Source organism: Parasteatoda tepidariorum, chromosome 4 (assembly GCF_982258835.1).
Source record: "Parasteatoda tepidariorum strain Cologne lab strain chromosome 4, Ptep-v5.0, whole genome shotgun sequence".
In the NCBI taxonomy this organism is placed as follows: domain Eukaryota; kingdom Metazoa; phylum Arthropoda; class Arachnida; order Araneae; family Theridiidae; genus Parasteatoda; species Parasteatoda tepidariorum.
This window is the reverse complement of record NC_141758.1, coordinates 102,481,178-102,507,102: the sequence shown is the minus strand read 5'-3', so window position 1 is coordinate 102,507,102 and position 25,925 is coordinate 102,481,178. Positions and strand designations below refer to the sequence as shown.

At 27.5% G+C, this 25,925-nt stretch overlaps 1 long non-coding RNA gene across 2 annotated transcripts; it reads right to left on the bottom strand.

The window, feature by feature from the left end:
• Positions 1-483: 483 nt before the first annotated feature.
• Positions 484-24,145, bottom strand: LOC147812094 (uncharacterized). Of its 2 annotated transcripts, XR_015433236.1 has the most exons (5): positions 23,449-24,145; positions 22,326-22,466; positions 5,894-5,953; positions 3,617-3,680; positions 484-565 (listed from the first exon to the last, which is right to left on the bottom strand). It is a non-coding gene; the product is annotated as an uncharacterized LOC147812094 (long non-coding RNA). The 2 variants fall into 2 exon arrangements; XR_015433235.1 differs by lacking the exons at positions 484-565; positions 3,617-3,680; positions 5,894-5,953 and adding an exon at positions 17,920-18,276 and having other exon boundaries at positions 23,449-24,132.
• Between the last annotated feature and the right edge of the window lie 1,780 nt (positions 24,146-25,925).

Sequence of the window (25,925 nt, the reverse complement as noted above, 5' to 3'; positions counted from 1 at the left end):
AAATTAACTTATTTTGTTTTTTTCTTTATGCATTACTTTTGTTTCTTTTTCTTATTATTAATTTTACGCATTGCTTTTATTTATTTCGCTATCCTTTACCGTACATTTTACAATTTTTATTCTTTTTGCCCTATATTTACGCTTCTCCTCTTAAGCGTTTATTTTTCACGTTAACTTTTTTATGTATTAATTCTACGCGCTAAATTTGTTTTTTTACTTAATTAACACAATCTACTTTATATTTTATTTTTCTCTCGCGTTATTTTTTCGCCTTCTTCGAGCATTTTTTTTCCCCTGCTTAAAAAAGTTACTGTCAATTTTAAATTTTATTGTATTTTCCGCATTGCTTTCATACTTAATTGCGATTTTTTTACAATCCATACAGAATTATGTTTGCTACTTTATTCATATTGCGGATTTCTTTTGTTTTCTTTAAAATTTATATAAATGTGTGCTAAAATGAACGCGAAAATTATTAAGCTCTTGCTTTATATTGCTTACCTTCAAAAAGCTAAGATGACGAATCTTGGTTGAATTTGTATTTATTTCGTGAAGTTTTCAATGACTGAAAAATATCAAATATTGATTATTATGACAGAAACATGTATGCAACATTATAGGAATCTTTAATCTAAGCGTTTACTTTTTTACTAAATTAACTTATTTTGTTTTTTTCTTAATGCATTACTTTTGTTTCTTTTTCTTATTTTTAATTTTACGCATTGCTTTTATTTATTTCGCTATCGCTTACCGCACATTTTATAATTTTTTTTCTTCCTTATACCCTATATTTACGCTTCTCTTCTTAAGCGTTTATTTTTCACGTTAACTTTTTTATGTATTAATTTTACACGCTAAATTTTTTTTTTTTTATTTAAGCTTAATTAACACTATCAACTTCATATTTTATTTTTCTTTTGCGCTATTTTTCCCTGCTGATAAAAGTTACGTTCAAATTTTAAATTTTATTGTATTTTGCGCATTGCTTTTATACTTAAAGTGTTCTTTTTCTTATACATGGCTTACATCTATGCTTTTATACATAAAGCGTTCTTTTTCTTATACATGGCTTACTTCTATGGTTTTCTAATTTACTCTTTTCTACGTTTACTTTATTACTAAATGAACTTATTTTTCGTTTTTTTCTTTATGTATTACTTTTGTTTCTTTTCCTTATCATTAATTTTACGCATTGCTTTTATTTATTTCGCTATCTTTTACCGCACATTTTACAATTTTTTTTTCTTTATACCCTATATTTACGCTTCTCTTCTTAGGCGTTAATTTTTCACGGTAACTTTTTTATGTATTAATTCTACGCGCTAAATTTGTTTTTTTACTTAATTAACACAATTTACTTTATACTTTATTTTTCTCTCGCGTTATTTTATCGTCTTTCTTCGAGCAATTATTTTTCCCCTGCTGAAAAAAGTTACGTTCAATTTTAAATTTTATTGTATTTTGCGCATTGCTTTTATACATAAAGCGTTCTTTTTCTTATACATGGCTTACTTCTATGTGCCTAATTTACTTTTTTCTACGTCTACTTTATTACTAAATTAAATTAATTTGTTTTTTTCTTTATGCATTACTTTTGTTTCTTTATTTTATTATTAATTTTACGCATTGCTTTTATTTATTTCGTTGCCCCTTACCGTACATTTTACAATTTTTTTTTCTTTTTGCCCTATATTTAAGTTTCTCCTCTTCTTAAGCGCTTATTTTTCACGTTAACTTTTTTATGTATTAATTTTACACGCTAAATTCGTTTTTTTTTAAACTTAATTAACACTATCAACTTTATATTTTATTTTTCTTTTGCGTTATTTTTTCCCTGCTAAAAAAAGTTACGTTCAAATTTTAAATTTTATTGTATTTTGCGCATTGCTTTCATACATAAAGCGTTCTTTTTCTTATACATGGCTTACTTCTAAGCGCCTAATTTACTCTTTTCTACGTTTACTTTTTTACTAAATTAACTTATTTTGTTTTTTTCTTTATGCATTACTTTTGTTTCTTTTTCTTATTATTAATTTTACGCATTGCTTTTATTTATTTCGTTGCCCCTTACCGTACATTTTACAATTTTTTTTTCTTTATGCCCTATATTTAAGCTTCTGCTCTTCTTAAGCTTTTATTTTTCACGTTAACTTTTTTATGTATTAATTCTACGCGCTAAATTTGTTTTTTTTTTTTCTTTTTTAAACTTAATTAACACTATCAACTTTATATTTTATTTTTCTTTTGCGTTATTTTTTTCCTGCTGAAAAAAGTTACGTTCAAATTTTAAATTTTATTGTATTTTGCGCATTGCTTTTATACTTAAAGTGTTCTTTTTCTTATACATGGCTTACATCTATGCTTTTATACATAAAGCGTTCTTTTTCTTATACATTGCTTACTTCTATGGCTTTCTAATTTACTTTTTTCTACGTTTACTTTATTACTAAATGAACTTATTTTTCGTTTTTTTCTTTATTTCTTTTCTTTACTTTTGTTTCTTTTCCTTATCATTAATTTTACGCATTGCTTTTATTTATTTCGCTATCTTTTACCGCACATTTTACAATTTTTTTTTCTTTATACCCTATATTTACGCTTCTCTTCTTAGGCGTTAATTTTTCACGGTAACTTTTTTATGTATTAATTCTACGCGCTAAATTTGTTTTTTTACTTAATTAACACAATCTACTTTATATTTTATTTTTCTCTCGCGTTATTTTTTCGCCTTTCTTTGAGCATTTATTTTTCCCCTGCTGAAAAAAGTTACGTTCAATTTTAAATTTTATTGTATTTTGCGCATTGATTTTATACTTAAAGCGTTCTTTTTCTTATACATGGCTTACTTCTATGCGCCTAATTTACTCTTTTCTACGTTTACTTTATTACTAAATTAACTTATTTTACGTTTTTTTCTTTATGCATTACTTTTGTTTCTTTTCCTTATCATTAATTTTACGCATTGCTTTTATTTATTTCGCTATCTTTTACCGCACATTTTACAATTTTTATTTCATTATACCCTATATTTACGCTTCTCTTCTTAAGCGTTTATTTTTCTCGTTTACTTTTTTATGTATTAATTTTACACGCTAAATTTTATTTTTTTATTTTTTTTAAAACTTAATTAACACTATCAACTTTATATTTTATTTTTCTTTTGCGTTATTTTTTCCCTGCTGTACAAAGTTACGTACAAATTTTAAATTTTATTGTATTTTGCGCATTGTTTTTATACTTAAAGCGTTCTTTTTCTTATACATGGCTTACTTCTACGCGCCTAATTTACTCTTTTCTACGTTTACTTTATTACTAAATTAAGTTATTTTATGTTTTTTTCTTCATGCATTACTTTTGTTTCTTTTCCTTATCATTAATCTTACGCATTGCTTTTTTTTATTTCGCTATCGTTTACCGCACATTTTACAATTTTTTTTTCTTTATGCCCTATATTTAAGCTTCTCCTCTTCTTAAGCGTTTATTTTTCACGTTAACTTTTTTATGTATTAATTTTACACGCTAAATTTGTTTTTTTTTAAACTTAATTAACACTATCAACTTTACATTTTCTTTTTCTTTTGTGTTAATTATTAAGCTCTTGCTTTATATTGCTTACCTTCAAAAAGCTAAGATGACGAATCTTGGTTGAATTTGTATTTATTTCGTGAAGTTTTCAATGGCTGAAAAATATCAAATATTGATTATTATGACAGAAACACGCATGCAACATTATAGGAATCTTTAAGCATTTTGTAGGGACATAAGGTTTTGTGATTTACTAATTTTATCAGACAAGTGGAAGGCGGTATATGAATTACGCCTACGTAAGACATTTAAATCACATTTTTTAAATTTTTCTTAAAAAATATCTATTGAAATAACTTCAAATTTAAAAAAGTTTGAAGAAGAAAGTTTGAAAATTATGCTTCACGTTTTATTTAATCTTCCACTTTATTTTACTTTACTTTTCTCTTTATATTTTACTCTTTACTTCAAACTTTATATTTTACACGTTATTTAAAACGTAGTTTAATCTTGGTCTTACATCACTTTTAGTCAAAACTATACTAGACCAGTCAAAATTTAGTCTTACATTATACTTTAATTTACACTAAAATTTATATTCTATGGTTTACTGTACTTTGTTCTCAACTCGCAATTTATTTTTCTTTAACTCTACGCTTACTTTTAGTATACACAATTTTTATATTATGCCTTCCACTGTTAATTTTACGCTTTACTTTATTAGCTGTTTTCTTTACTTTACATTTTATGATTTAATTTATACATCACATTTTATTCTACTTCATACTTTACTTGATGCTTTGTTTACTTGACGTTTCTACTTTATACTTTGTTTTAAGCTAAGCTGTACCTTTTACTATTTTATATTTTAGTGTCTTCTTTACTTTACACTTTACTTTTTATTTATTTTAAAAATATAATACTTCCTACTTTACGATTTGCAATTCAAAATTTATTTTATTCTTTACACGTTACAGTTCTTTTATATCTTCTGCTTTATATTATTCTTTATTTTATTTTATATTTAACGCTTTATTTTACACTTATACTATAAATTACACGCTTTACTTGAGTTTACACTTTATTTGTTTTGTTAGTTTCTTTATATTTTACAGACTACTTTACACTATACTTTTTTTTTCTATACTTTACTTCTTATTCTTTCAGATTTTTAGCATCCCCTTTTTACTTTAATTTTTACTTTCATATTTTACGCTTTAATTTATTTACGCTTGATTTTTTTTTTAAATTTATTTTTTGCTTCACTTTATATCTCACTCTTTATGTAACACTTTACCTTATACTTCATATATTACGCTTTAACTTTTCCTGACGCATCACATTTTATTACTCTTTATTCTCAGCTAAAATTTCTACTTAATATATTAAGTTTCACTTCATATTAAGCTTTCCTTTTTACTCTTTTTACTTCATTAAATATTTGGCTTTACTTAAAGCTCTATGCATTTACTGTACGCAATTTTTATTTTACGTTTTATTTTATTTGATGCTTCACTTTTCATTTTGATTCCGCATCATTTATTAATTGGACGCTTCAGTAAGACATTTGCATTTAAAATTCATTAATTAAATCATTTTTCATTCAAAATTTAACCATATTCGAAGATACGACAAAAAGAAATTTATTTACCTATTTATAAGCAAAACAGAAACATTTAGTTCATTTAGCGATATTTTATTTTATTTTTTGTGGCATTTTAGCACTATGTTAGAATGGGCAAGGTTTACACAGAGTTCAATAAATGTAATTCTTCGCAACACTGCGATTTATTTAGAAAATGCTTTATCTTAATCGGATAATGTATCATTCTTTTTTGACACATTGCAATATAACTTCAAATTATTTAATACTACAGGGGATCAATCTCGAAATGGTTTTATTATCACAACCAGAAAACACTATTCTCTATCAGGACGTCACAGTTAAACATTGTTACTTATAATTGATTTAAAATGTGAAACCTTTTTTTCGTAAGTCTGCGTCATGATTATTATGCTTTCACCTCAAAAATTATTTTAATTTACTTATATCGTAAATTTTTTTTCCATAATGAAATTCCCTATTTTTTTAAAAAAAGGCTTTAACATGATTAGAAAGCTTCAAACATTTTCTGGACGTTTTACTACAGCTTTTTTTTTGGTTTAAATTTTGACAAATATATGCCGACTTCTAGTCAAATATGTTGCAAGTCCTGAATTCAATTTTTATTTAGTATACGAAATTATGTTTAGTATTAATATATATCTTTATTTATATTGCGTATTCTTTTTATTTCTTTGAAAACTTATATAAATGCTGGATAATATGAAGACGAAGATTATTAAATTCTTATTTTGTATGACTTACCTTTAAAAAGCTAAGACGTCGACTCTTAGTTGGATTTGTATACCATATAATGTTCAAAACCTGAAAAAGCACGACATATTGGTTAAAATTATATAAATATTTATGCTATACTATAGGGACCTTTCAAACTTTACGTAAGGACATAAGAGGGCTGTAGATTTGTGATTTACTTATTTTTTCTGACAAGTAATATGCAGGATACGAGCAACACCCACGTAAAGCATTTAAATCACATCATTTTAAAGTTTAAAAAAAAATGATTGGGGAAAAATTACAATTGAAATAATTTCATATTTAAAACAAAAGTATGAATAAGGAAAAAGTTGGACAAAAATTGCTTTTATGTTACAATTTGTAACTGTTTCAGAAAAATCAGCAAATATTACTACAGAATATTCTTCTCAAACTTTTATAAAATCAATTGCAATACCTACTGATTTTTTTATTTTTAGCAAAGTTACATTGTTTATTTAAGCTAAAATTAAATTACTTCAGGAAAAGTCAAAATTAGAGAAAGGTGGTGTGTTGTTTCTTTTTTACGTAATCATAGGATAAGATTTGCTCGTTTTTTATGATAACGCGAGAGGGGGTGTCGAAAATTGAAGGAAAAAAAAACTTTATTTGTGCGACTCCATATAAATCAAAATATTTTCTCTTTTTTTCCGCTAAAGATAATTCATTAAAAAAATTTGTGAAGATGACACGCATTTTATTCTGAATTTTTAAAATCTTATAAAATTAGAAATTCTTAATAAATTTCAGTTCATTCTTAAATGAAGAGAGTTGAATCTCAATAGATGGATTTCACTAACAATGCAAAATACCTAGTAAAAATTTTTAAAGTTAAAAAATATTAGATTCAACAAGCTTATATTATATTAAAATTTTCTTTTAAATATTATTCTCCATGATAAAATTTTAGTTGCTTCGGTATTTATTTTAACCTAACTATTTATATCTGAAAAAAGGATGTTAAACATTTCAAAGAAGTAATCATTTAAAAAAGTTTAAAATTAATACATTTTATCTTATATGATGAGTTTATGACTTTGGCATCCCATTGAAAAGACTAAATTGTGGTCACCTTATTAGTATCAAAAGTAGCTTAATATTTTCTTGAACCATAATATCTTGAAAAGAGTTAGAAATCGCAATTTTTATTCACTTTATTTAAAGTTCAAACTAAAATTTGTTTATTTTCTCAATATGGCCTAAAAAGAAAATACGTATATAAAAAACGAGAATGTCCCAAATACTTCAGTTTTTGTAAATCTTTTTGAATATGATATTTTTTTCCTTTTCGAAACTGATTAAGATTTATTTCTGAATGTGAACGCCTTTATCTTTTTTGAAGAACCAACTCTTGTGCAATTTTTTGTTTAAAATTTATAGCCTTATTGCAAGGAACAATTATCCACGAAATTACTTAATTGTCATTCACAGTTCCAGTTATTCTAGGTGTATTTTAATAAGTTACTAGTAAAAAAATTTAAATGAAATTGCACAATTGGTATATTTATAGGCAATATGTAAGACGTAGTTATAATGACGGGATAGTTCAGGGGATAGAGCCCTCGCCTTCCAATGAGGTAAACCGGGTTCGAATCCCGGCGATGGAAAGTCGATTCGAATTCAGCACCCAGATACCATAGACCAGAGTGCTGGGGTAAAATATCCTCAGTGACAGACGGATTAAGGATCAGAGTTCCCTTGCCAACAGGATAACCGTGGGAGGCTTTCGCGGTTTTCCTCTTCATTTAACGCAAATGCGGGTTAGCTCTATCAAAAAAAGTTCGCGATGAAGGCAAATTTCTCCCAATACTTGTTCCCTTGTCTTCTGGTTGGGGCACAAAATTATAAGGCTACGTACTTGAACATTGGAAGTTGTAAATCCAAAATTGGAAAAAGAATTTCCTTCCAAATGAGGTGTCCCGAGTTCGATGACAGTTCTATATGGGTTTGAATCCCGGCTTGAACAAAGTTGAAATAAAAAAATCATCAATGTAAATGGGTCATGGATTAAAATCCCTTTACCATTGCGCTAATCATGTAAGATTTTCGTGGTTTTTCTCTCTATGTAACGCTTGCGGTTTTTTGTGTAGGTGAAAAGATATATTCGACATTTGTTGTCATTTAATGGAACTTCGGGTAACATGTTGAAAGAATCTTTCGAAGCAATTAACAGGAATAGTTTGATGTAAAAATATAACATTTTAAAAAAAATAAAGTGTAACTTATTACTATTATACTGTACCAAATCTCTTCTTTATAAAATTATAAACATATAAATACTGGTAACTCTTAATAAATTTATCAACCTTGTGGTTGAAAACATGACACTTTATTAACAGGTCTATAAATCTATTTCTTTAATAAACAAATATTTAATATATGAAGTGTATTTTTCTTATTTGTAATGTATGCCAATGTTATGGAGTTTAAACATATTTTTACTTTTAGATGAAATTTTCAATTTTTTACAGACAATTTTAATCTTGCATTTCATATTTCAACATTTAAATAATGGAAATCATGCAATGGAAAGAATCAAATATATATATATTTTTCTAAGAAGGATAAAAAAAATTGTTGGGATAGTTTTCGGTATCCAAAGTACAAATCGAATATTCGGTTAAGCCGTATAATATATAAAAGGGAACAGTACTTCTACTTTTTTTAACTTTTAAAATAATATGAACTTATTTTAAATTTGTTAATAAATTATTGTACTATAAATTAAAAATGCTAATAAAATGTTCAAGATGAACCCCAAAACAAGAAATTTGTATTTTATCGTCAAACGTTAGTCCGAGATATGTGCCAAAATGGTTTTTGTCAAAATAAGTTTAAGATAACTTTTGACCAATAAAACATAAGTTAATATTTCACATTTAAACATTAGCTCATTTTATTTTATAGCTGGTGTAGAATATTGAATCCGTAGTCAATGTCAGCTCCAATATCCAGTCAAGCATTGGGGCAAACTAGTCTCTGTAAAGGATTTTTTGATTGAACTAACCCACATTTGCGTTACATGGAGAGAAAAACCAAGAAACCAAAAACCAAAGCGTTAGCGAATTATTGCAAAGTATTGTAAGGGAAGCCACTAAAAAAGAAAACAAAAAATTTGACGACTTGATGACTAAGAAAACAGTTTGAATCTTGCTACTAATCTTTAGCAATTAAGATTCTCAACGTGGACACTTAAGACTTCTACAGGACCAATCGCAAGTTACTGAAAGAATAGATTTTTAAACATTGAGTAATACAGTATAAAAAAAAAATGTGCGAACTAGAAACTGAAACAAGTTGAATTTTGAGACCGGACGTTTGCCCTTTGTATGAAATTGTTAGCCCAAGTATATGCTACTTTACCTACCAAAGAATTGCGGAAAAAGCAATGTTTAGTTTTCTTTATGATTAGAAAGTTTGCATTTTAATCTCATTGTAAGAAATCATCAGGCCCATAATCTGTTTTCGCTAGTCAACTTGTTAATTATTCCACCAAAACCAGTTTAACTTAAATTTTACTTAGAAATTGCAATTTATGACATAGATACTTCAAGTATGAATTTTTTCTTCCGTAGCCTATTACAATGTCGTAAGTTAGCATTGCTTATACTCTCCTCATTTATCAGAAAAGAATCAGCGAATCATATTATTACCAGAACTATGGGGCATCGCAAAATACCTGCCAATTATACGCCATCCTCATCATAAAGGCAAGAATCTGAAGGATGAAACTCAAAAAAAGTAATAAGATTTCAACGAAGTTATGAATATATCAATTCAAATCATTCGAAAAATTATATTTATAAATTTTTGACACTGTATAACCCTTTATGTACCGATCGGAGTTTTAAGTTGAACTAATAATATTTTCATAAAGCATGGAAACGGAACAAAATATCCCATTTGAACTTGCCTGTCCCTGTAATATGACTTTACGTTTATTATTACTAGTTGCCAACACACGATTATTTGAAGTTTAACACCAATGTAACCATTTATATGTTGGTAAATCGTTCTAGGAAGCCATTTTTTATTCCTCAATTCTCAGCTTTCTATCAAGATCAATTTTGCAAGCAAGTCTTTCATATTTTCTTACTTATTCATCAATATTTTCAACTAGTTAAGAAACAAAGTATTAAATGTTTGACTTAAATTAAAATTTTATTAAGAATTGTAAAATCCATATTGAGAATTTTATGAAAAACAGGAAAATAACATTTAATTTTTTAAAAAAAGTATTTGTCAAAGAGTAAAATAGACTATATTTAATGGGACAAAAAAGTTTCTCACTCTTTTGATAATTTTTATTTTGAAAAATTGGTAAATAAAGTGTTGAGTACAGTAAAAGTTCGATTCATCAAGTTCGGCATGTAATAAAAAATTTACTATTACGGCAAGTTGCTGACGAAATTCTGTCCTTGAAGATTCCAAAAATATTTATATAGCAATTTAAAAATTATTATCTTACCGCTATTACGACGAAAATGTTTTTTAGGAAAATTTACTGCTTAAATGAGCAATATACGAAGAATGTAATTTATTACTACTAAAAAATACTAGAACTTTTTTGCTGCTGTTATAAAATGCATTGGTGTTCATGCAACAGGTTGCCAAAAAAGATGATTTGACCTACGGAAAGGGCATTGACCATACCAGACAGGAGTTCCAACGTTTGATAAGAACTATATATCGATTTGAGACTACCTCGATATTTTACTATAGACACGTTGTGAGAGTAACAAGACTAGAGACTTCCACGCTTTGAGACTACTATGCATTGCGACCATATATGGCAACGTTACTTTTAAAAAGTAACTAGTAAAAGTACAAGTATTTTTTAAAAAAGTAACGAGTAAAAAGTAAAAAGTGCATATTTTAAAAAGTAACGAGTAATAAGTACAAGTAAAAGTACAAGTACTAAGCAAAAAAAGTAACGATTTAAAAGTACATTTCTAGGAAATCGAAAATTCAAAGTAACCTAAAATTTTATTGAATAATATTCTTATGCTCTTTAAAGTTTTTGCCAAATTGTTGTCATTTATTTATTTATTTTTAATTTTGAAAGTTATGGATTTAAATTTATTTTTAAATTCGAAAGAATATTATAATATAATTTTATAATATAATCGTATAATATAATTTTAAAATCAAATATAGTTTTATTTTCAAACTTTTTATGGATTTGCACGAAAAAGAAATTTTATCTATTGATTTTAATTTTTAGTTTATTATTTTTATTTATTTAAATTACCATTGATTTAAGATTGTTTTACTCTTTAGAGACTCGTTTTAAAAGCACAAACATAAACAAAGCAAACACAGGGATTCAGATAGCTTTGTGATCTTTGAGCTATTAAAAAATAATTGAATGTGCAGTATAAGTTGAAACAGAAGGTATTTAAACACGAAGTTAGCTGTGAATGCATGTATATTGCACATTAATTTTATTAATTAAGAAAAAACATAAGCATTTTTTTTCAATTTAATATTTTTTTTTTAGAAAGCTTACCGACTTTTAGAAAAAAAGTAACGATTTCGTTCGATATTTCCGTTACAAATACTTGTACTTTTTCCCTAAAAAAGTAACGAAAGTACAAGTAAAAGTACTAAATTTAAAAAGTAACGAAGTACAAGTAAAAGTACGTACTTTTTACTTGTTCCGGCGGTACAAGTAACGAAAGTAAAAGTACTGCCATATATGATTGCGACTACCGCCACCTAAAACTTTCATGACTTGAGACTCACAGACGACCTGAAACTACCGTAACTTGAGACTAACACAAACTGAGACTGATTCGAGCAGAGAACACAACCTGAGAATACATAGAGAGAATGCCTGAGACTACCACAGCCTTAGACTTCCAAGTATTTAGAATATCCAAGACTTCAGAATATCACGATCTAAGACAACTGAGTCATGCGATAACCACAAACATGAGACTTACACTACTTGAGACTACACAATCAATGTTAAATCTCTCTCACATGTTTATTTGGAAACTAAAATAACTTTAGCTTGTTAACCACGTGTAAATTCAATTTTTTATGACTCTTTCTATGAATAAATTTATCCCATACTTTTTTGCTTTAAAATTTGAAATTTATTTATTAATATAAATTGAATTTATAGCAACAGATTTTGTAGAGTCAACCTTTATCATTAGTTTTAAGCATCTGAACAGCAATCTGAAAACTAAAACTTCAGAATTTAAAACAATAAAAAAATCAATGAAAAAAATATTTAAATCTTTTAATGATTGCAAGATAGAACAATTGAAGAAACAAATTCCGTACTTTTAACAAGTCATATTTGTATACCGTCGCCTTTCCACACTAAAATACCATACATCAATTTCAAACCACATATCCAACTCTGTTGGACTGACTTTCAATTTATTGAATTTATGCCTTTTTCAACCATGAAGTACCAAATAGAAAAAAAAATACTGAGTGACCCAAAAAAACCTTGGATAAGTACTGTTTAATATATTTTCATTAAGCAAAAGAAAATGACTCCAGGTGATTACACATCAGTAAATTTTTATATTTATTTACATTTCAATATAGAGCCATTTTATACTTTATTTTATCCAAACAGTGCTCTTTATAAAATTCATTGATATATATTTAAACCAATATCTTAAGAAATTTTTTTAAATAATGTTGTTTACTTTGAATTAGCCCTATTATTTTAAGAGATATTCAGTATTTGCAAAGGCAAAATTGTCAAATTTCTTGTTGCATATTCTATAGAAAAACACTAGATAAAATTCTTTAAAATTTTTTTCTTATTAGAAGTTAAAATATTTAAAGAATTCTTATCTAATCCAATGGTTTTCTTTGTCTAGATTATTTAATTGTTTTTCTTCTTACAAATAAGCAATTCCATGGTGTCATACATAAAAAATTAACATGAATTCCTTGGAAAAATTATCTTATAAAACATAAGTTATAATCATCAAATTTTTATATTAAATATTATTACATCATAATCGAAAAACAGTTTATTTTATAAAAACTGATTATAATATGTCAAAATAAATGAATTCAATTGTGGGTGTCTGATGTAAATCGCACAAAAGCAAAAAACGATCACTCATTTAATTGATTGATAATTGTCTGAACTCTGTGAATTTGTTTACAATTTAAATGTAAATATGACTGAATTTTGAAGCTGACACTTGAATAAGAAATTCTATGCAGTTCTTAACTTGTAAAATATGATATATAATTAATTTGAAATTTTTTACTTCAGTGTCAGACATAAATTTTTCAAGATGGATATAAATTTTAGGTAATGATAATCACTATGATGACTGAAAATTAAGAATCTTAATAATCTTGTAAAATTTAGTTGAAAAATCAACCATTTAAATATTAACTGTGCAACATATCCTAGCAAGGATGTAAATAAAAATCATATACAAGCAATACTTCCTAAATTAAATAGCTTTAAAAATCTTGGAAAAAAAAGCTGTTGCTATTTTTTTTTAATAATATGGAAAAAAATACCGAAAGTTTCATTATTTTTATATAAAATTTAAAAAAATCTATTGAAAAAAATGTCACTGTACATTAAAAGGAAATAAAAAAAATTTTTTACTGTATTATTAGCCTATAAAATTTTTTTTGGGAAAAGTCAATGATAGCCTCAAAAAATGTTCGCGATCAAAACCACCAAAACAACCTATTTCTGACATGAAAACTACAATTTTGAATTGTGCTTATAGACCATTATGGAAAATCGTTAGCCTAAGTTTTCCTGTAAATATTAGGCAAAATAAGAAAATAAATTTTTTCCAAATGACAGATCATTAAAGGAAATTTTATGTCCACGTTAGCTGGACAAAATATTTAGATAGCCCAGATGTCAAAAACAGCTCTGATCATAACAAGTTTCGGGCAACTATGTACTATGAAACTATCTTGAAGTATGAAAAGTGTACCCGTGAAAGAAAATCTTAAGCTTAACAAAAATCCTTTTTAGTCCGACCACCAAAAAATTGGCTGAATTGTGTTTTAACTAACTCGTTTCCTAGAAATTAAAAGTTTGATTATCAAGTCAAAACTTTAGTTGATTACAGTAAATCATCAGCCCAGCAACTTTATTATCTAGTAGCAAGTTTAAATTTTAACTTCAAAGGTTAACCCACTGTAATAAAATTGCTAGCACATTTTTGCCAAATTAAAAGTTTCGTTAGAAATTATTCCTAAAGAAAGATATGGCCAAAACAAGTTTGAGCTAATTTTTGACTAAGTAACCACTAGTTTGAATTGTAGGCCAAACGTAAGGTATCGACAGCCAAACAAAAACTTTTGTTTCTTAACCTATAAAAAATGAGTTTTTTTTCGCTTACTTTTGACGAAGAAAATTTGAATTTCGTCCCCAAACGTAAGCTCATTATACAAAATCGTAAGTCCACGATAGCTCAACCAAAATTCCGTTAGTAAATTCTCCAAAAAATTTTACGGGCCGAAACAAGTTTTAGCTCCAAAAATAATTTAACTTATATTTGACTAACCAACTAGAAAAAAAGTAACGGTCAAAATAATTTTTAGCCTACTTTTTTTCCAAAAAAGGGTAAATTTTACAAGCGATAGCATGAAATGATAGTTTCAAAAAAGGTAAGTTTTTCTTAAATCTTGAATAATATACTATAAGTTTTAAATTTAATTTATGTTTATTTTATTTATAGCTATGATTTTAAAACGTGAATCTATGAGACTAAATATAATTTAAAACCAACAGTAATTGAAATGTAAAATATGTGCTGAAAAGCAAAATTATTGGAGAAATATTACTAATTTATGTAACAAAAGCATAAATAATTGTCATACAATTATTGACACCAACGATGCCATGGCGCACTTGACAATAGGTTCTAATTGAAATAAAAGAAAAGTATGTCCTATGAAAAGGTTCTTTTAGGGGAACGGTGAAAAATCACACTATTATCGACTCCAACGAAGCTTAATTTCGGTAATCTGTACAAATTTAAATGAAAAAAAATAAGCGGAGCACTAAAATAAAAAATTTTGGTCGTAAGAACTAAATGAAACTTTAAAATAATGAGCTATATATTTTATGTTGTTCATTTACGTCGCACTAGAGCTGCACAACGAGCTATTGGCGACGGTCTGGGAAACATTCCTGAGGATGATCCGAAGGCGTGCCATCACAATTTTGATCCTCTGCAGAGGATATGGCACCTCCGATTCGGTACCCCGACGACCTACACGCGAAGTCGAGCACTTTACGGTAGAACAGTTTAACGAGGACAAATACCGCACACCCTCGGTATCCAGGCAGACTGATCCAAGTGGTCACCCTCCCGCACACTGACCGCAGCCAGTGATGCTTGACTTCGGTGATCTGCTGAGAACCGTGTCTTAACGATCAGTCCACTGCGGGACTGATCGATATTTTATGGACAATTAAACAAAATTAATAGAGAAATGCCACTATTTAGTTGTGGAGAAATGTAAAAAACTCGCCACACCAATGATGCTTTATTTTAATTAAAGACACGACAGGAAATATGGTAATTAATGCAATTTCGATAGTTATTAAATGTAGGAATATATAGGGCATCAATACTGGTAAAGCTTTAATACAGATGCTGCGAAAAAAAAAAGTTTTTTTTTTATAAATCTCTTTAAAGGGATAAGTATCTCTCGATGGTGTTAAATTTTGACTAGCAATAAGTTGACCTAGAACATCATGCCAAATGATTCTAAACAGAATTTTGCTTCATTAAATGAATTGTTAAAACTTGTTTTGTTAATCTGATGACGTAAAACTATCGGAAAATGTGATATGAAATCACCGTGCAATAGGATCCTCTTATAAAAAAGATATTTTCGCTTGATATGTAAAACAAAACTTTATTAGGTGGTTTTACAATTAAATTTAAAGATTGAAGAAGTCACCAAAAGTTTTAGAAAATATTTAATTCTTGCACAAACAGGATGGTCTAAACAAAAGTATCGATCTAAACGAAAGTAACTATATTTTGCGTTTATTATTTTGAGTTTAAAATTATTTTTCTAACTGCAAGAATTAGTTATCGAATTCTACGCTTGTTCTATTTTTAACAGAATAAAAACGTGGTCTTAAAATATTTACCTAATTCGGTTTTGAAATTTTTCGTATGAATGCATTGTGCAATGTATGATTGCGCTTTGATCTTAATTTATGATTAATAATAAAATGAAGGACGAAAAAGAAGCCCGTATTTAAAATATTCCGTTTCTTTCATTTTTTTGACAATTGATATAAATGAAGTAATTATAAACGTATTTTTAAAATTAGGCTGTACAGTCCTTTTTCTACCATGTCTATTTACAGGGTATCTGCTACATTTTAGATTTTCAAATTCATGACTTTCCAGGACTAATTCCAAGAATTTTTCATGACTTCACGAAGTTACTAATTTCAACAGCAAAAACACAACAATAAATTTAAAATAGCATTATAATAACATTAATTGAAATGATAGGTATAACCAAAGCTGTTATACTCTGCATCTTCATATTTCTAGATTTTAAATTTTAAAAAAAAAAACAGAGAATTGAAAGAGTTGAAGCAATAAAATAGCTGGAAAAAAATATAAATGCAAAAAATTTTTTTTCCTTTTTTCTGCAGAATTGTATTCTAAAGATACTTTTCTTGTTCATCGGAAAGGAAAGAAATACTCCTGATTTTTCTGTTCTCATTTTGGAATAAAAAAAAATTCGCCAATGACTGGCTTGCTTCAACAAGAATTTAAAATAGATAAAATAAAAAATTACAACAAAAATTCTGAAATCACAGAAGTTTAAAAAATAATTCACTCTAGAAACGTTTTCTCTCTCATTTTTTGAAAGAACACCATATTTTTTTAAAGAACATGATAAAACATTTTATATTTTAATAAAATATTACTGAGTCGGGATTTTGTTACAAATTCAGATATTCGGAACACCATGAAATAGAGGGGGACTAAATTCCATTTTAAAAATTAGATATTTCGGCGACTTTCTACGATTTTTTTCTTTTAAAAATAATTAAACAAACTTTGTTCAATATCGAAACAAACTTTGACAATATCGAAATTCATGACTTTCTATGATTTTTCATGACTTCCCTGGTGCGCAGATATCCTGTATTTAAATCTTTTTATGTTGTCTTACTTCTCATCTTGTAATTATGTTAACAGTTACATGCATTTTAGTGGTTTTATTCTGTAAAATAACATTCTGAATAAATTTTTTAACCTTATAGGAGGATATATTTAATATTTTTGAATAATAAAAAAGTTGTGAGCCTAGAATTGGTTTTATTAGCAAGATATGCATATACTAGTGCCAATTAATTGTAAATAATAATCGTAAATTAATCCTTATGCAAAAATAATCATACGTGAACCATCTAAGAGTAAGTAAAAAAATTTTATTACATTTTAACATTTTTCTTGCATATTTTTTATTTTTTGTTGCAATGAAATGAACATTCTAGAATTGTTTTTTATTACTTCGCTGAAAATTTTACTGGGATCAAATGCTTTATATCTTTATTAAATCTATTAATATTAGTTAAAACGTGTACTATGTTTTACTAATGTATTTACTAATGTATTTAACTTATTTATTGCATCAATCATTTGAAAGGCTACTGGAAAAATTCACCATTTTCCAACTAATTTAGTAAAAAGCAGAATATAGTAAAGAGCAACATAAAATATAAACTAATATAGTTTATATTTTATGCAGGAGGTGGATTGGTACTCTGAAGGATAAAATATTCTTTAAAAAAATTATTCTGTGTGTTTTTCAAAATTAATCTATTATCTGCAGATTTTTGAGTTGAAGTTATTAGAATAATATTATTGAATAATTGAAGAATATAATTTCTAATTTTTTTGAAATTAAGTATTTTAAGGTATTTCTATAGATATAATCCTTAATTTTTATACAGGGTGGTTCTTAATTCTTGGAACAAATTTTAAGGGTAGGTGCAGGACATTGTAACAATCATTTATTGAATAGGATTACGTATCATTTATTGTATGAATGCAAGTGAGGTAGTTAGGCGCAAACACAAAAAATAAGAGACGAAAGGAACGACAAATTTTTTTTATTGAAAGCTTTGTTGACAAGAGTAATGTTTACAATAACTTGTCAAAATTGCGTTCCCCAGTAACGATACGTGCTTGACAGCGTCGGTGGAGCGATTGGCACGCACGTTCAAAGATGCCAGTTACTTCACGCACACGTGCAGCCCTTTCGGAAATTCGAGCAACCAAAGTGGGGTGGCGCATCATCATGCTGAATCCACATGCGGTGACGAATCTCGATCGGAACATCCTGCAGTAGTTCTGGTAACACATGTTCTAGAAAAATAAGATAACATTCGCCATTAAGTCACGTCGGTAGTAAGTATGGGCCAATCAAAAAGTCGTTGACAAAACCAGCCCACACATTCATACAGAATCCTTGTTAATACGCGTGTGGTCGCGTTGCATGTGGATTCTCGGTTACTCTACACATGGGAATTGCGCGTATTAAAGTCACACTTTCGCGTGTAAGCGTCGCCTCATCTGTAAATAGTACATGAAGTATAAAGTACGGCTGCAGCGCTCATTGCTGTACCACCCACTGAAAAGCTCAGGCGGAGAGGATTATCTGCCGGATTCAAAGCTTGTACTCACTGAAAATGGAAGGGGTGAAAGCGATTTTAATTTAATATTCTACAAACTGTCTGATGACTCAAACCTACATGATGAACAACAGCTTTTGTACGTAACTCGTGTCTATCAGCCACAATGTTCAAGATGCTTTCTTCCAGGCTTGGACTGCGTACAGTTGTTCGTCGACCAGTTTCATGTCTGGTGAAGTAGAAAAAACCAGTTTCGCGAAGTTCACGATGTAACAGCTGAAAAATTCTGTGAGCCGGCATTCGTCGATCTGAAAACTGCGCGTGATACATTCGTAGCGCAACTCTGCCGTTATCATTTGCACTGCCGTACATGCAATGCATGTCTGATTTTTCGACATACGTAAAGTTTCCCATCGTAGAAATTAGCATAATTGAGAATGGGGCTTTCCTTTTCTGAGATGCATCAAGTTGAACGGTGGTTAGACATCCACTGCCCTCTGCCGGCAACGCAACCAACCGATAACTAAATTTCTCTTTCTTTTTATTTCTCCTGTTTCAGCCTCATCGCTTCACTTGCGTCCATACATTCCTGAACAATAATGATTGTTACAAAGTCCGGTATCTAACTTCAAAATTTCTACCATGAATTCGGGACCACCCTATATATATATATATATATATATATATATATATATATATATATATATATATATATATATATATATATATATATATATATATATATATATATATATGGGTCATTCTCACAAAAACAGTCATTTTCATGTCCCCAGTATATTTTATGTTTGTTTTACAGCTTACGAAAAAAAAAAAAATTCAGGGAAAGTGTCAAAATTCAGGTGAAGTGTTTGGCAAGAAATTCGACGAAGTTTGATGATTCATTTCTTTATTCTCTAAATATTAAATTATTTCCGAATTAAGATTAATTTGCATCTCCCAACTTGTTAAGTTATTGTTTTTACTTTTGGCAGGGGTACTGAAAAGTCCTATACTAAGGGTGATTAGTTCAAGAATCCAGTATATAATTTCTTTAATTCAGGTTTCTTGAAGCATAATTCATATATAGTCTCTGGCATAATCGGGAATTCCGTCAGAGGACAGCAAAGCGCCATCTTATGATTTTGAACTGATATCAAATACCACATGTTACGTGATTTTAAAACTTATAATATTTTCAGTATAATTATTAAAGGCTGAAACTTGATAAATTACAAGGCAAATATAATAAGTTAGGCAAATATATAAAATTAATAAGTTTCAAGGCAAACCAAAATTTTTATAAAAAGAGACACTGAAAAGTTAAAACATTTATTTATGCAAAAATATCACCTTTTCACACTAATAGAAGTTTTGGAATAATTTATTTATTTTAATTTACATTTGAGTAAAGTTAATCAGCAAATAGTCAAATGAAAATAATTTCCTTATAGTTTATTATAAGCCACCAAACTTGTTTGATTAAATAATAAAATCATAAGTAATAAGTAGAGCCCGGATTTTGATGACCTAAAAAATCTCAAATAATGCCCTTAAAAAGTGCAAAAAATGCCCTTATGAACTGCAAAAAATGCCCTTAAAAGTGCAAAAAATGCCCTTATGAACTGCAAAAAATGCCCTTAAAAGTGCAAAAAATGCCCTTAAAATGCGAAAATTGCGCTAAAAGTGCCTTATGACATGACTTAAATAGAAGTAAAAATATTGAACTAAAACAATGTTTTACTCTTTAAAATTATTATGAGTCGTTTCAAAAAATATAAAGCAATGCAATACTTGTTCTGCGTTCATTAAAGTTTGACAAATATGTTTTATATCCAAAAATAACAAAAAAAAGGAAAATATATTGACTCCAAAACATTTTAATTTTGTATAGAAACTTAAATGAATATAACAACTTCCATCTCATAATATTACTAAATATCAGAATTACAATGGATTATTAATTTTTTTTTTTTTAATATTTTGAAATGTAAACGAGCGTCTCTTGTCTGAAAGCAAATTTTTTATACCAGGAGAAGCTTCTTTCAACGTCTACTGATGTTATTGGTGCGTACTTGAAAAAAGACGGTCACACTTACTGACAATTCTTCTTCAATTTGAAAAGATGTTGCTTCACCTGTTAATATCCTAGAAATTTTTTTCATTGTTTGGAAGCCAGTGTAATAATAAAAAATTATAAAAAATAATAAAAATTCGAAAAATTTAACAAAAAAATTAAAAAATGCTTTAAAATGCAAAATACGCTCCAAAATTTTAAGGAAAATGCCCTATAAATCTCAAAAAATGCTCTAAAGGACAAAAAATGTCAAAAATGCAAAAAAATGCAAATGTCATCAAAATCCGGTCCTTAGTAATAAGTTAAAATTTTTCGCCGGAATGAATAAATAAAATTAAAGTAATAAAATATAAAAACCAACTTTTTTACTAGAAAACCTATTCATTTAAAATGGTAAAACTTCATTACTTATATGGAGTTAAAAAATTTTGATTTCATCATTTTTAAAAATGTTTTCTTCGTTATAAAGAAAACGAGGGGGTGGGGCAGGAAAATCCTTTTGTCTGGAAAAGTTTGTGTGTATAAAAAAATTGAAGTTGATTCTAGTATATCTATATATATATTTCTCTTACACGGCGATAAAAAAAAAGCCTCATTACAACTCCCCGAATGGCAACGCTAGAAAATCAGCCAATGATTGCCGCTAAAAATGTCACATGCTAAATCTAGATTTGGTGGCTCAACATATAGCGCTTATAAAAACGGAAACTGAAATAACCAGAGTGTAAAATATTATGTGCTTATGCGCATCGTATTTTTTGTTAAATAATTTATTTATTATATATCAGTTTATAGATGGTAACGAGAAGAGTTTTGTGGTTGCTATGGTGACTAATTAGAATGTAAATTGTTTTTTGGAACTGCGATGCTGTAATTTTATTGTTTAGTTAATAAATCTTCCTTTTATATTAAACGGGAGAGTAGTTTCATTAATTATTTGATTCGAAGTCCTTGGAGTTTTATTTGAGGTCAGTTTATTTTGTATTTTTTTACAAGAGAGAGCATTCTCACCAAATGAGATTTCTTCCGAAAATCAATGTTTTTCCATTGCAATTCACTTATTTCAATTTTTAATAGACTTAATTATAGCCAAAATTTTAACCTTTTTAAAGAGATATTAGTTTCAGAAATTTTATCTTAAGATTTTATACTATAGCACATTTCTAATAGGTTTAACGAATTACATGACATTTATTTGAATTCAAATTTATTTTAATGACTTTATTAAAATAATTATATAAAATATTAAGTATTTACTAAAAAGATGTAATTTTTTTTAAAAAAAGAAGTTGTGATATGGATTTGAATGATTGTTTTGAATTCTTAAAATTTTGTGCATTTGCAATGTACCTAAGTTAGTAGCGAGCGAAGCGAGCTTGGTTTGCGAAGCTAACCATATAAGATTGCGTAGCAATTTTTGGGGGTTGGCGAGCGTTAGCGAGCAGGGGGCACAGCCCACTAGTATATATATATATCGTTAGAAGCACTTAAGAGTTCTTTTTATTTTTTGCGAGTGAAGAAAATAAGAAATTTTGCTAATGATGCCTTTTAAGGAATGTTTTTAACAATCTTTTTGGAGATTTTAAGAGAGCTAGTATCTCCGAGAAGTTATTTAAAACAAACGGTTACATGAATGGTGTATAAAATTTAAAATTTACAATGTATAAAACAGTTAACAAAGAAAAATAAGGATGGAACTTTTCACTTACATTCTGTATCTTTCAAAAGCAAGAATTCCTCTTCTTCTTCTTAAAGAGAAGGGGGCAGGTAATGTTAGAGTCAATCTAGCAGATTCTAATATGTCAGGCATACACTTATATGTCGGGTAATTGTGAACAAATCCTCAAAAGCTGAAAAATAATAAATTAGAATTTAAAATCAACCGTTTTTTCTGATTACAGGAATTGTGAAATTTTTTTTTTAAAGAAAATGTGAAGTGGATATTTGAATCCATGAAAGCAAGAACCGAAAACGAGTTGAATTTTTTTGTACCTGAAATTTTGAAAAGTGAATGCTTTTGAATAATTCATGCTCATAGGGTTATTACAGAATTATTGATATTTGTATTTGTTATTTCAATTAATTGATATTATTCAATAGTTTACCATATTATTTGTTTAAATTAAAATATTAAAATTTAGTGTTTTCATTATATTTTTTTTCACTTTTGATTCAGTGTGATTATAATTATAATTAATACCTAAATTATTTTAAGGAATTACTATCTTTTTTATGCATTATATATCACAGTATATGCTTTATTGATTGCATAAGTAAAATTTAAATTTTTATTTTATTATGCTGTTCTTTAACAGCAAATAAGCTATTCAAATATTTGAAATTTTTTTCTTTTAAATTAAATATTTAATAATTGAAATTTATTTTTAATGTTGAATGTCCTAACAGCGTGGCAAATTATAAATTAAATATGATGACCAAAAATAGCGTAACAAATAATTTTGAAAATCTGTAAAATATTATTTTTTAAATATTGAATTTAATGAAGAGAGACCCGAAGAGAGTTCCGATATTTCTATAACAGACCAAGTTTATAAGAGAGAGAAAGTCAATCTTAACATAAAGATCAAGTGACCAAACACAAATTGACAATGAATAGTACCCGGATACACTCAAAATAATTTTTGCGAATGAAGGAAATAAGAAATTTTGCTCATGATGCTTTTAAAAAAAATGCGTTTAGCAATCTTTTTGGAGATTTTAAGAGAACTAGAATCTCCAATAAGTTATTAAAAAAACTGGTGCATAAAATTTAAAATTTGCAATGTATAAAACAGTTAGTAAAGAAAAATAAGAATGGAACTTTTAACTTACATTCTTTATCTTTCAAAAGCGACAATTCCTCTTCTTATGCTTAAAGAGAAGGAGGCAGGCAATGTTAGAGGCAGGCAATTTTAGAGTCACTCTGGCCGATTCCAATGAGTCAGGATTTCACTTATATGTCGGGTAATCGAGAAAAACCCTTAAGAGCTGAAATATACTAAATTAGAATTTAAATCAAGCGTTTTTTCTGATCATAGGAAACACGAAAAAAAGATTTGAAGAGAAAATGTGGAGTGGATAGTTGAATTCATGAATGCAAAAACCGAAAACTGGGATGATACTGAAAAATCACACTGAAGGGAAAAAAATTTGAGGGAAATTGAATGAAGTGCTGTGAAATATATTAGATATAAACCAGAAACCAAACTGAAAATTACTTCGGAAAAATATGGTAGACATAATGAATGAAAAGCTAAAACTAAATGAGAAAAAAAGAAATAAAAACTGGAAAAAAAATCTAAATCAAATAGGAAAAAAAATAAGGAAAAAATTGGAAAAACGAAACACATGGAATGTAGAATTCGAATTGGTAAATAAAACTGAATACACTGATAAGAAATTATAACACATAATTAAAAATTGAAAAAGTATTTTGTAAAAAATTTAAACCCATACTAGTATTGAAGCATGCAATGAAACAGACATTAATTTGAAACAATAAAAAAAAACAGGACATAGAAGAAAAAAAACGAAAAATTTGAAAATTGTTAAAAAAAATGGGATGACAAAACACGACCAGACAATTGAACTTCAATTGATAACAAAAAAATGGTAAATACATTGTAAAAAACCGGAACTAAAAAAACTAAAAAAAAACGAAAACAAAAAAGAAAAAAAAGTTTATAAGTTATTAAAAAAAATAACTTGAAAATTTGACAGGTAAAAATTTGAATAATAGAAATATGGAAAAAAAAACTGACAAATGAAAAATATTGAAAAATACAACGACAGAAGTCATGGATGGAATTTATCAGATGTAGTAAAAAAATAGAAAGCTTAAATTTAAGCAAAAATGAGAAAAAACTGTAAAACAAAGAATTGCAAAAAATATGGAGAAAAATATGGAGAAAAACTGGTGGAAAAGACAAGATTGAACACACTGAAAAAAAGTATTGAAAGAAAATCAATGGAAAATACCAAAAAATATAAATTGAAAACGCACCAAATACTATGGAAAGCAAAATGCAAAAATGGGAAAAAACGTAAAACACATAAAAAAAAACAATGGAAAACACACCGATTGAAAAAGCAGTGGAAAAACAAACTGAAAAAATCCAACTGAGAACACACACACAAAAAAAGATAAAATACCAATGGAAATTACACTGACAGAACTGATGAACCAAATGAACAACACTGAAAAAACAACTGATATGAAACTAATTAAATAAATCCAGATAAATCACATTGAGGGAAAAAAAATTCCGACGAAACAAAGTAATAAAACGCTGAAAAGTTATTTTTAGTTAATTTAAAAAAAAAAGACACAAAGTTTGTTTAAAAAAAAATTATGAGATAACATAAAAAAAAAATTGGAAAAACTTAGAAAAAGACGAGAAAAGCAAAGAAAACTTTGAAAAGACGAAGCACGCGATACAAAGTTTGTATCATTTAAAAAAAGACGGAAGGTAAGGTGACGAACTAGAGATGATTCGTCAAATGCAATAGAGAAAATCTAAATTGTTATCAACTATAGGAAGATTGAAAAAAAAACGCAATGAGAGAAAAAAATGAAAAAAGAGAAAAAAAAGCTTTGAAATTTCACAAAAAATGGGAAAAAACAATAGAAAAATAAGGAAAACACAATGGAAAAAAGGAAAATTTCACACAGGAAAAAAATCGAAAAAACACTGAAACAATAAAAACAAAAACATTGGAAAAATACAATGTATAAAACTGAAACTGAAAAAACTCCATACGAAAAATCGGAAAAATACAATGGAAAAAATAGAAAAAACGCAGACTGGAAAATGTAAAAAGACGATGAGAATACAAAACACACAATGGAAAAAGAATTAAAAAAAACCTGGAAAAAAATCAAAAATACACTGGAAAAAATTCAAAAAACACAACGGAAAAAAACAATGGAAGAAACACAATGGAAAAATGGAAAAACACACATGAAAAATGGTAAAAACAATTGAAAAATAAAGAAAACACAATGGAAAAAGGAAAATTTCACACAAGAGAAAATCACTGAAAAAATAAAAACAATGAAAAAATACAATGGAAAAATTGAAATTAAAAAAACTCCATACGAAAAATCTGAAAAATACAATGGAAAAAATAGAAAAAAAAACACAGATTGTAAAAATGCAAAAAAAAAAAACGATAAGAATACAAAAAGAACAATGGGAAAAAAATAAAAAGAACACAATGGAAAAAAACCGAAAAAGAACAGAATGGAAGAAACACAATGGAAAATACACATTCGAAAAATGAAAAAACACACTGGAAAAATGGAAAAA